At 46.9% G+C, this 11411-nt stretch overlaps 1 pseudogene across 1 annotated transcript in view; it reads left to right on the top strand.

The window, feature by feature from the left end:
• Positions 1–3794: 3794 nt before the first annotated feature.
• The window catches only part of LOC308471099 (leucine-rich repeat-containing protein 3 pseudogene), a 226852-nt pseudogene continuing 219235 nt past the window's right edge, over positions 3795–11411 (top strand). Inside the window, exons 1-2 of the transcript XR_013991575.1 lie at positions 3795–4224; positions 7469–10843. The product of XR_013991575.1 is annotated as a leucine-rich repeat-containing protein 3 pseudogene (transcript). The remainder of the gene's footprint in view (positions 4225–7468; positions 10844–11411) is intronic.

Below are 11411 nucleotides of genomic sequence, written 5' to 3'. Positions count from 1 at the left end.
TTTTCTGGGTATATTTTACAGAGACCGTTCTGTGGGCACCATAAGTATTGAAAGGGACACGTAGGTAAGAGGTAAACCCTCAAAGCCGCAGCAGGACAACAAATGAAAGCAAGCCTTTGGGAACGGGTTGAAAGCTTCGCCTGCTCTTCCCAGAATCTTTCAGGAGTTGGGCACATGGGAAGATAACCCAGGCTTTGGGGGCTTTTATTTATATCCCGCCTTTCCCCTGGACTACGCGGGTGGCGCTGTGGTCTAAGCCACTGAGCCTAGGACTTGCCTATTGGAAGGTCGGCGGTTCGAATCCCCGTGATGGGGTGAGCTCCTGTTGTTCGGTCCCTGCTCCTGCCCACCTAGCAGTTCGAAACTACATCAAAGTGCAAGTAGATAAATAGGTACCACTCTGGCGGGAAGGTAAACGGCGTTTCCATGTGCTGCTCTGGTGTCGCCAAAAGCGGCTTAGTCATGCTGGCCACATGACCCAGAAAAACAGTCTGTGGACAAATGCTGGCTCCCTCAGCCAGTAAAGCGAGATGAGCGCGCAACCCCAGAGTCATCCGCGACTGGACCTAACGGTCAGGGATACCTTTACCTTTTACTTCCCCTGGACTGGAACTCAAGGTGGCTTACAAGACCTACATTGGCTCCCAGTACGTTTCCGAGCACGATTCAAAGTTTGGTGCTGACCTTTAAAGCCCCAGACAGCCTCGGCTCAGTATACCTGAAGGAGCATCTCCACCCCCATCATTCAGCCCAGACACTGAGGTCCAACTCCAAGGGCCTTCTGGCGGTTCCCTCACTGCGAGAAGTGAGGTTACAGGGAACTAGGCAGAGGGCCTTCTCAGCAGTGGCACCCGCCCTTTGGAATGCCCTCCCATCAGATGTCAAGGAAATAAACAACTATCTGACTTTTAGAAGACATCTGAAAGCAGCCCTGTTTAGGGAAGTTTTTAATGTTTGACTTTTTTTTGTATTTTTAATATTTTGTTGGAAGCCACCCAGAGTGGCTGGGGAAAATCAACCAGATGGGTGGGGTATAAATAAATAAATTATTATTATTACGAAATGAAAGCAACATGGATAGAAAACAGAACACTAAAAACATAGAAGAGACCGGTTTAAAAGTAATTACGCTATAATAGAATTAAAACAATATAAAAACGAATCTTTAAAATACAGATTGTGAAAACGGCAGCACTATTCAAAGCCCTTTTAAAATAAAAGTCAGTTCCCAAAAGCCTTTCAGAAGAAAATGGTTTTCACCTGCCAGAGGAAGGACAAAGAAAGGCTCACTGGGAAGGGCGTTCTGAAGTCTGGGAGGAGCCACCACCAAGAAGGCCCTCTCCCGTTTCTCCACCAAACGTGCCTATGAGCGTGGCAGGACTAAGCAAAGAGTATCTGCGGATGATCTTGGAGCCCAGGCACCAAGGCAGTTTCATAGGAGGGAAAATGCTATTTCAGATAGCCTAAGCCATGCAGAGTTCCACATGTCAAACCCAGTACTTTGAACTGTGCACAGAAACAGGAAGTAGAGAATCAAAGTGATGGGTTTGGAAGCAAATACAAGAGGAAAAGGCTGGCACAACAATGACAACTCTCTGCCCAGGAAGTTAAAACTGAATAAATCATGCAAAGCTGTGCAATTCACTTTGCATAATAATACTAATTTTTTAATCCTTTTTTGTGGTTTGCTTTTACCAACCATAGAGATAGGGACAGGGCTGGCTACCCAGGGCCCTGACCTGCTGCAAATGTTCATTCGGGCAGTTTGCTGGCTTCAGATTTAGGCAGGCATTGCCTACATGCTTTGAAGCTTCTAGGTTACAACCTTAGGATCAGAAATGGGCTGGGAGCCTTTTCCACGTTCCCTTCTGGGCAATTTGGAGGGCCACATGCCCGTGGTGTTGGACCAGGAGCAAAGCGGGCAGTGCAACCAAGGTGAATTTTGCCTTTGTGCAGCAATAATAGTTCCCACAGAAGGGACGCGGATGGCGCTGTGGGTTAAACCACAGAGCCTAGGACTTGCCGATCAGAAGGTCGGTGGTTCGAATCCTCGCGATTGCTCGGTCCCTGCTCCTGCCAACCTAGCAGTTCAAAAGCAAGTCATAGTGCAAGTAGATAAATAGGTACCGCTCCGGCGGGAAGGTAAATGGCGTTTCCGTGCGCTGCTCTGGTTCGCCAGAAGCGGCTTAGTCATGCTGGCCACATGACCTGGAAGCTGTACGCCGGCTCCCTCGGCCAATAAAGCGACGGGACCTAATGGTCAGGGGTCCCTTTACCTTTAATAGTTCCCACACATGCTCCATCCAGGCAAATGTGGTAAAAAGAACATTGATGGAGGCTGCAAAGCCAGGTCTGTGAGGGGTGTGGAAAGACCAGACAGAAGCCTGGAGGACCATGCCTGGCCCCTGGGTCTGAGGTTTCCCCACCCCTGATGGAAAAGATCCAAGCTAGATGGACTAACAAAACAGCAGCCATACTCTTCATACCCTGATTAGTGGCTTCTGCGCTGAAGTTTATTGCATCCAAATTTAGGGACTTCGCTGCATTATTTGGCTTCTCACCCTCCTTTGCTTGCATCTATGCCTCCTAAGCCGTTTTGCCTCTCCTCATCCAATGCATTCAACATGCCCAGTCTCTGGGTTCAATTCTGGGCAATTGAGACATTTTGGTCAATCCTAAATACAGTGGTATCTTGGTTCTCAAACTTAATCATTCCGGAAGTCTGTCCCAGAACCAAAGCGTTCCAAAACCAAGACCTGCTTTCCCATAGAAAGTAATGCAAAACGGATTAATCCGTTCCAGACTTTTAAAAACAACCCCTAAAACAGCAATTTAACATGAATTTTACTATAACGAGACGGTTGATCCATAAAATGAAAGCAATGTACAGTGGTACCTTGGGTTACAGACGCTTCAGATTACAGACTCCGCTAACCCATAAATAGTACCTCGGGTTAAGAACTTTGCTTCAGGATGAGAACAGAAATCGTTCTCCGGTGGTGCGGCAGCAGGAGGCCCCATTAGCTAAAGTGGTGCTTCAGGTTAAGAACAGTTTCAAGTTAAGAACGGACCTCCAGAACGAATTAAGTTCTTAACCCGAGGTACCACTGTACTGTACTGTAAAATAAATAAGATGGTATTGTAGATGATAAAAAATAAAATTGAATTTTTTTCTTACCTGCACTGATAGTCATTGTTTGGATGGGGGCTTTTATCCATTTCCACACTCACACAATCAGTAGCTGAACAGGTTTCACACAGTCACAAAAACAAATGAACTGAAAGAGCCTCTAAAACAAAAACTCCAAATTTAATCCGTTCTGGAAGTGTTTGACTTCTGAAATGTTCAAAAACTAAGGCACAGCTTCTGATCGGTGCAGGCGCCCCGGAAACAATAGCCGACAACCACATTGGACTTTCGGCTTCCGAAAAACATTCAAAAACCGGAACACTTACTTCTGGGTTTTCAGTGTTTGAGAACCAAGGTGTTTGATTCCAACAGATTCCACACGAAAAACGCTTATGTCCCTGTGGAGATGGCAGTACTGAATCGGTGGCGCATGCCCTCCTGGCTTGCACTCTTTATAAAGACTTGAGGAATGAGATTATCACCCCTCTTTTATTGTCCATTCCGGGTCGCCCAACCACTGCCACAGTCTCCTTTCTCTTGGCACATCAAGATGAGCGGGTGACGGCAAACGTTGCAAGGTTTTTAGCTGGGGCAATCAGAATAAGATCCACAATTTGACTATTGATTCAAAACCCTAAAATGTATTTTATATAATGGATTTTTTATTTCTATTCTTTGTATATCGTATTGTTGTTTTATTGCTATGGCCAATGGCTGACGCAAACAAAGATTCATTCATTCATTCAACCAAGGCGTTTGAGAACCAAGGTACCACTGTACAGCAGAACTGAGTTGCGCAAGTATAGCTGTCCCTGCTGCTGCTCCTCGTGCAGTCCAGCAGGGGCAGGCTGTCCCCTCTCAGTTGTCAGCGCTTGTGTGTGTCTCAAGCTCTTTTGCTGATGGGCAGTAGACAGAGAAGCTGAGCCAGGAGGATGCACTCCTAAAATCCTGCCCCCAAGGCTTCTGCCACCTGCCCACATGCTCCCAAAGGAAGCCCAGCAGATGTTTCGGGTGCTACTGAGATGGTCCCTGGAGCCACAGTCAGACCGGACCTGTTTCGGACCAGACTGACCACGAGAGCGCTGTTCACACAGGTGTGTTTGGAGCAATGAGACGTACAGGGGTGGGCTGGGGGTGCAGGGTGAGAGTTAAAAGGCTTAAAACAGACTCCTGTGGTCTTTTGACAGCAGTCCGAGACAGAAACTCAACGGACTGTGCTTTCCCTAGCACTGTATTCAATTGATTGTTGTGGTTTTGAAAAATCTAGAAGATTATCTAGCAGGAAATCCTGCTAGGGTAAGGGTTTTTTTATTGTAAGGTGGGGCTCAAGGTGGGGTTACATGGATCTCCCCCTCCTCATTTAGTCCCCACAGCAACCCTGTGAAGTAGGCTAGGCTGAGAAGAATGACTGGCCCAAGGTCACCCAGCGAGCTTTGTGGCCAAATTTGAACCCTGCCCACCCAGGTCCTCTAACCATTACACAACGCTGAGGTTTTGAGTTCCCAAACTGGGAAGGTGTGTGGGCCTGCTCTCACACCCTTGAAGAGCAGGCTGAATTCGCAAGGGGGTCTTTTTCACAGCATCAAACCAAACAAGATGACCTGCTAACGTCTGCATGCAGCTCTTAAAGGCATTGTGCAGAGGCTGCTTAGAAATTTGGCAACCCTAACTGAGCAAATGGCTTAAGAAACACAGTCAACTGTTGAATAAGTCACTCAGTACAGACTAACCCACTTCATACAAGTTTTGGCAATGTTCCTGAACGAGCCCTTTTTGGGATGCGGTAGCTAAGCAAATTAATACAGTCCTGAAATACCAGGAGCGTTTTTTTCATCCTTGCGGCTGCAATCCCGTCCCTGCTTAACCTGCATGAGTGAGCCCCAAGGGAATGCACTGTTACAGCACAAATCTACGTTTATTTACCTGGAAGTAAGATCTACGGTGTTCAATGGGGATTGCTCTCCTCAGGTAAGCATGCAGAGGATTACGAGCCTTTATTTACTCTAAATCTGTATTTCTGTCACCTGGGTGCTTAATCCTAAGGGACGGAAAGCATGGCTTGCTAGAGAAACCTTGAAAAAGAGAAACTAGGGCACCAGCAGGAGGAAATATTAAACCCAGGGTTCCTCCAGATGACCTTATTGTGCATCATCCTGATTTGATCGCACAAAGCTTAGATGGTAGTTGAACAAGGTCAGGTCTTTAATGTTTTATTTCCTTTTGTGGGGTGGTTATATGACAATAAGCAGTCCTCCCGATTTGCTTGAGGATTGTTTACATGTCTTATTGTTCATTTAACCTACACTTTTGAGGGCCTTTCCCTGTAATTTTCCAAACTGCAAGAAGTCTGTCGCTATTTAAGTTGATTTGTTGGGCTAGGGCGACAGGGCGCTTTAATAAACTTTTAGTACACAAACCTAAAATTCCACTATGCACTTGAATCTCTGAAAACTGTGACCGTCTGGAGGAACCAGAGTGATAGAACAGCTTTTAATAAATACTTTGGATCACCCTCTTTTGGAGGCAGGTGTGTAATTAGTAAAAGATACACGCACAACTCAGGTTATACCATCCCAGTGCAGAGGTGCAACAGATTTACTCACCCTCAGAAGAAGCATAACCAAAACAGTGACTCATATAGAAGCAAAGGGGGTGAGCAATGGTTTTCTTACTCAAGGAATCATCGCTGGAAAAGACTTTGCAGGTTGTTTAGTCCGGCATTAAATGGTTGTATCTTGGTAATTCGTCTCCATACATGACAAAAAAGGGAGATCATAATCTTTCAGTTTGTTCTTGTTTCTGACTCCCCTCATTCTGGTAAATTCAGTTAATTTCACCATCGTTGTAAAGTGGTATCCTTTCATAATCCAGTCTTTTTTAATCTTGGTATTTGAGATGGGCGCCATTTGGCAGCTAGTGATGCATAATAAAATTTCTTACCAGAATGACATGCTCAGAACTGCATCTTTTTCCATATATCCCAGAATAATCAACAATGGGCTTAAAAGTAATTGACATCTAATTATAACTTCAACAGTCTGAATAGTCTTCCCCCACTCATCCTTCGCTTTTTCAGATTAGTTGACACTTTTCTAGAACTGATCATCAAGATTCTTGCTACGTGGTGGAAAGTTAGATAGTCCATGAGTTTTTAGTGTTATTCTTATTACTGCTCCCACACATTTTATAAGCACTGAACATCATTCACCGCCAGCACCCCAAGTATTATTCTAATAGACTATTTCCACTGCCGAAGCCGGTTTAGCTGTGATTGTGTGTCTGTCATTCCAATTTTCCCATACTCAGCTACACACCCATTTTATTTGCTGCTGAATCAGAGGGGGATGTGAAAACTCTGAAGGGGCATGGCATGGGCATTTAAAAGACCCCCCCTAAACAGATTATACTGTCGGAAGGTATGTGTCAAGAATAAAATATAAAGCAAATTTGGAAAGAGGCTCCTTTCAAGGAACACAAAACTTAGGGGTGCAGAACCGAGCACAGCAGCCTTTGCGACATATAGCAGGATTTAAAATCTGGAGAGAGAAACGCTAAATAAGTTTTAGAGAAGCTAAAGTGCTGGGAGGGGCAAAAGGGGGAGCCATGGGGGGTAGGGAGAGAGAGAGAACAGTTGTCCCAAATGATCACTATGGTAATGATCAGATCACTACAAAGAACCAATTTCCACTTTTAAAAACAAGAAGATTGCAAATCAAGGTGAGATGCAGACTGCAGCGCATACCTGGAGCAGATGTTGAAGCCTTGTTAAAAAAAATGCTAGTGCGGTCAGTCCTTTTTTCTGGGGGTACTCAAGGGCTGGTCCTTACTGTGGTTAAACAAAAAAAAAAGGTAAAGGACCGCTGGACGGTTAAGTCCAGTCAAAAGTGACTATGGGGTTGTGGCACTCATCTCGCTTTCAGGCCAAGGGAGCCAGCGTTTGTCCACAGACAGCTTTCTGGGTCATGTGGCCAGCAGGACTAAACCGCTTCTGGTGCAACGGAACACAGTGACGGAAGCCAGAGCACACGGAAATGCCGTTTACCTTCCCGCCACAGTGGTACCTATTTATCTGCTTGCACTGGCATGCTTTTGAACCGCTAGGTTGGCAGGAGCTGGGACAGAGCAACAGGAGCTCACCCCATCACGGGGATTCAAGCTGCCAATCTTTTGATTGGCAAGCCCAAGAGGCTCAGTGGTTTAGACCACAGCCCCACTCGCATCCCGGTAACTTACTGTAACAGCACTGGGTGTGGTAATATTGTTAAATCAAACCCATGGGATGTGTTAGGAGGCCCTTTCTCACTGGCTCATTTTTGTCTCCCCTGCCCTCTTTTTCAGGTAAGATTCTGGGCCCTTCACCGCCTCGTGACCCCCGCCACACCCAGAGAGAGAGGAGAGCAATGCAGAGATGCCAGCATCGTTTCCCCTCTTCCTCCTGGTCCTGATCCTGCACGGCGGCCTCCCCTGCCCGCAGAGCTGTGACTGCCCGCCGGGGAGCGGCGTGGTGTGGTGCAACCGGAAGGACCTGGTGACCATCCCTTTCGACATTCCCCACGACACCCGGGTCCTCTACCTGGACTCCAACTGGATCACCCACGTCCCCAACGGGGCCTTCTACGGCCTGAAGCAGCTCCGGGAGCTTCACCTGGCGGACAACCTGATTGAGAGCATAGCGCCGGGGGCCTTCCGCGGCCTGGGCGGGGGGCTGAGGCTGCTGGACCTTTCCGGCAACCAGCTGGAGAGGATGGAGTTTGCCCCCTTTGCCATGCTCACCTGGGTCCGGCTAGAGCTGTACGACAACCCCTGGCACTGCGACTGCTCCCTGCAGAAGCTGGTGGAGGCTCTTCCTCTGGACGCAGAGACCGTGGAGGACGTCGTGTGTGCCACTGCGGAGTGGGAGGAATACACCGGGAAGACCTTAGCTCGCTTGCTCAACACCGGCGTCAACTTCTGCCTGGGCCAGCAGAGGAACACGGACCTGGCCATGCTGCTCACCATGTTTTGCTGGTTCGCTGTGGTCATCACCTACGTCATCTATTACGTCCGACGCAACCAAGCAGAATCCCGACGCCACTTGGAGTATCTCAAGTCTCTGCCCCTGCCCAGCAAGCAGCCCAGCCCGGAGGAGTTGGAAGAAGACACCCTCAGCACCATCCTCTGAGAACCGAGGGTTTTGAGGAGCCCCACCCCCAAACAAACAGAAACTGCTTTGAAAATGGTTATAAAACTTAACTGTTGTCAGCTTCTTCCCATCAAGAAACTTGGGAATTAGGTGTGTGAGTGAGGACCTTGGTGGGTTGGTTCCCCCTTAAAATGGCCCTTGGACCCCAGTTCTCGCTTCCCTAACCCTATGACCTCCTAGCAAATGAAAGAGGGCCAGCCCCATATGCCTTCAGGTGATGCTGGTTGGAAGCCAAAAATGAGTTGCTTAAAATCCGATTTCCCCTTTCTGCACAATACATTTTTTTCTGAATTACAGGCTGCATTGCTCCTATGCAGCAAACCCAACCCCGCCCCTCGCAGAGAGTCCTCAAGCTTCTCTTTCCCCATTTGCCAGGGATTTAGGCAAAGATATTACAGCTTAATGCTAGGGGGATTAACCATGAAACAATCATAAGTCCCTGTTCTCTTAATCCCTTATTTTGACTGGGGCGTTTCTGCCCCATCTGTTCTGCTGCAGCCACTTCCCTTTCAGTGGCTTTTTCTGCCTCCTTCCAGTCCCCTTTTCTCCACATTGTGTGGCAGGGAAACCTGCAGACGGAACAGCTGCATTTAATCCTGCCTCTTTGGTGACTGCAGAACGTATATACGAAGTCAGACCTTTGGGTCTATCTAGTTCAGTGTCGTCTACACTGGCTGGCAGCACCTCTCCAGGGTTTCAACTGGTTATGAGTGGCTCTCCAGTGCTCCAAGCAGGGTTCTCTCCCAATTCTACCTGGAGATGGATTGAGCCCGAGACCTTCTGCATGCAAACCAGTTGCTCTACGGCAGAGCTGCAGCCTTTCTCCTTTCTGGGCTGCAGCTAAGAAACCTGTTTCCAAACACACATTTCCTCCACTCACACATTACATTTTACAGACACACACTTTAAACAACTTGGACCAGAGCTTCAAATGAAAGCAGTGTGTGTAAATAAGGTCTCCACTTTCCAGGTTGTAAGAAATCAATTTTCACAAGCAGTCACCACTATAAAGACGCAGAGACTGCGTGGTTATTCAGTCCCATTCCAAAAATGCAAAGTGTTTTCTGCAGAGGAGCAGAGGCTACTCAATGGGAGCTTCCATGGAAAAGACCCTCCAAACTCAGGAAGTTAGGAGATTTAAGAACCCATAAAACGGCCACTTTTTATTTCAGTATCAAAAAGGAAGTTGACTCCATAGCTGGGATGGCTAAAAGATTCCTGCATTGCAGGAGAAGGAATAGATGGTCCCTTGTGGTCCGTTTCAGCTCTACAATTCTATGATTCACATTTCTTGGGCCTGAAACAGATTTAAGGCAGGCAATCTCTTTACAATCAGGTACTCTTGTAAGCATTCCGGATCCTTACACTTTGAACACAGATAGCAGGCGGGTATGATCTTAAGGTGTACAGGTAGGCTCACTCAGAAGATCACTGGTTGAAACTTAGCCAGAGTGTTTCTGAGAGCAATGCAAGGCCCAAGACTCAAACCGGGCATTGGGGTGAGGGAGCGAAAAGAATCTATTTTTATTACTGGATTGCTTTAAATGTCCCCTTTTATAACATTGGTTCTAAAAATGTAACTGTCCTTCATGAGACTTCTGAAAGACACAAAATAAAATGTAAGAAACCCAATAACATGGAGCTTGGTCCTTCCTTCTAAATATGCCTTTGGCGATCTTTAAGAAGAGGCTGTTCAATTTCAGTCCTCAGATTTCATCGTTTCTGCTTATTCCCTGGTGCTTCTGTTCCTAGCCACTTTTAATTGACCGAGCCTTTTAAGTAACTGAACCGAATCTATTTTCATATTTTCAAAAAAGAGGCCTTTGTTTCTCTCCTTTGCATGGCAAACTGCTGGCCATGCCTTCTTATCTTAAAATAACTCTTCTGGTTATTAAAGACTGGAACTGCTCTAGAGAACTTTTTTTTTTCCTTTGCAATTATGGTAATCACACGGCACTTGAGCAAAAAGTCTGTAGCAGGGAGGCTCAGATTCAACATTGGGCAGAGGCAGCTGATAAAGGCTGCAACCCACCCTACACACACTAAGGAGTCAGCTGTTGCTGAAAACGGGAGACTTTTAAATACAAATGCACAGGATGATGGATGAGGTGGCAAAAGGGGGGATTTCAGCAGGTGCTGTCGTCTTAACATTGGTACTAAAAACTACCTGCTGAAAAAGAGGTCTTTCAACACCATTCATAATTTTATAACTCTCAAAAGCCCCCAGACACTTGACAGCTGTGCACACAACTGCTTAGATGTTTTGACAGCTGCACACAATACCGGGATCATGGCACATATATGCTCCACTATGCGCAGGATACAAGTGCAACAGTTTAACTTCTATATTGCCCCTAAGATAATATGCTGGAAGGGAAAGCTGCCTTTATACAGAATCTGCGCCACACCTAGCTCAGTACTGTTCACACTGACTGGCAAGGTCTTCTGGGGTCACCCCCTATCTGGAGATCCCAGGGACTGAGCCTAGGATCTTCTGCATACAGTGGTACCTCGGGTTACATACGCTTCAGGTTACAGAAGCTTCAGGTTACAGACTCCGTTAACCCAGAAATAGTACCTCGGGTTAAGAACTTTGCTTCAGGATGAGAACAGAAATCGTGCTCCGGTGGCGCGGCAGCAGCGGGAGGCCCCATTAGCTAAAGTGGTGCTTCAGGTTAAGAACAGTTTCAGGTTAAGAACGGACCTCTGGAACGAATTAAGTACTTAACCCGAGGTATCACTGTACAAAGCAGATGCTCTACGACTGAGCTATGGCTCCTTGATCTCTCATTATATGTTTCCCCCTTTTATGAAGTGATACAGATAGCATTGGTCAATTCCGCTCAGTATTGCCTACAGCACTGACTGCCAGTGGCTCTCCAAGGTTTCAGACAGAGGACCCTCCCAGGCCTACCTGGAACTGCCAAGCACAGAACTTGGGACCTTCTGCATGCAAAAGCATATTCTCTGTCACTTAGCCACGGCCCTGCCCAACTTCAGTCTCCTGGCCGCCCTCACACCTCTTTCATCCCAGTGGAAAGGGATGCAAAATTGGCAGATCCATAAGCAGCACAACGATCTGTGAAAAAGATCCTTGCA

Source organism: Podarcis pityusensis (assembly GCF_964106645.2).
Source record: "Podarcis pityusensis genome assembly, chromosome: 2".
Taxonomy (NCBI): Eukaryota; Metazoa; Chordata; class Lepidosauria; order Squamata; family Lacertidae; genus Podarcis; species Podarcis pityusensis.
The sequence above is the reverse complement of the archived record's forward strand: the minus strand, read 5'-3'. Positions and strand labels throughout refer to the sequence as shown.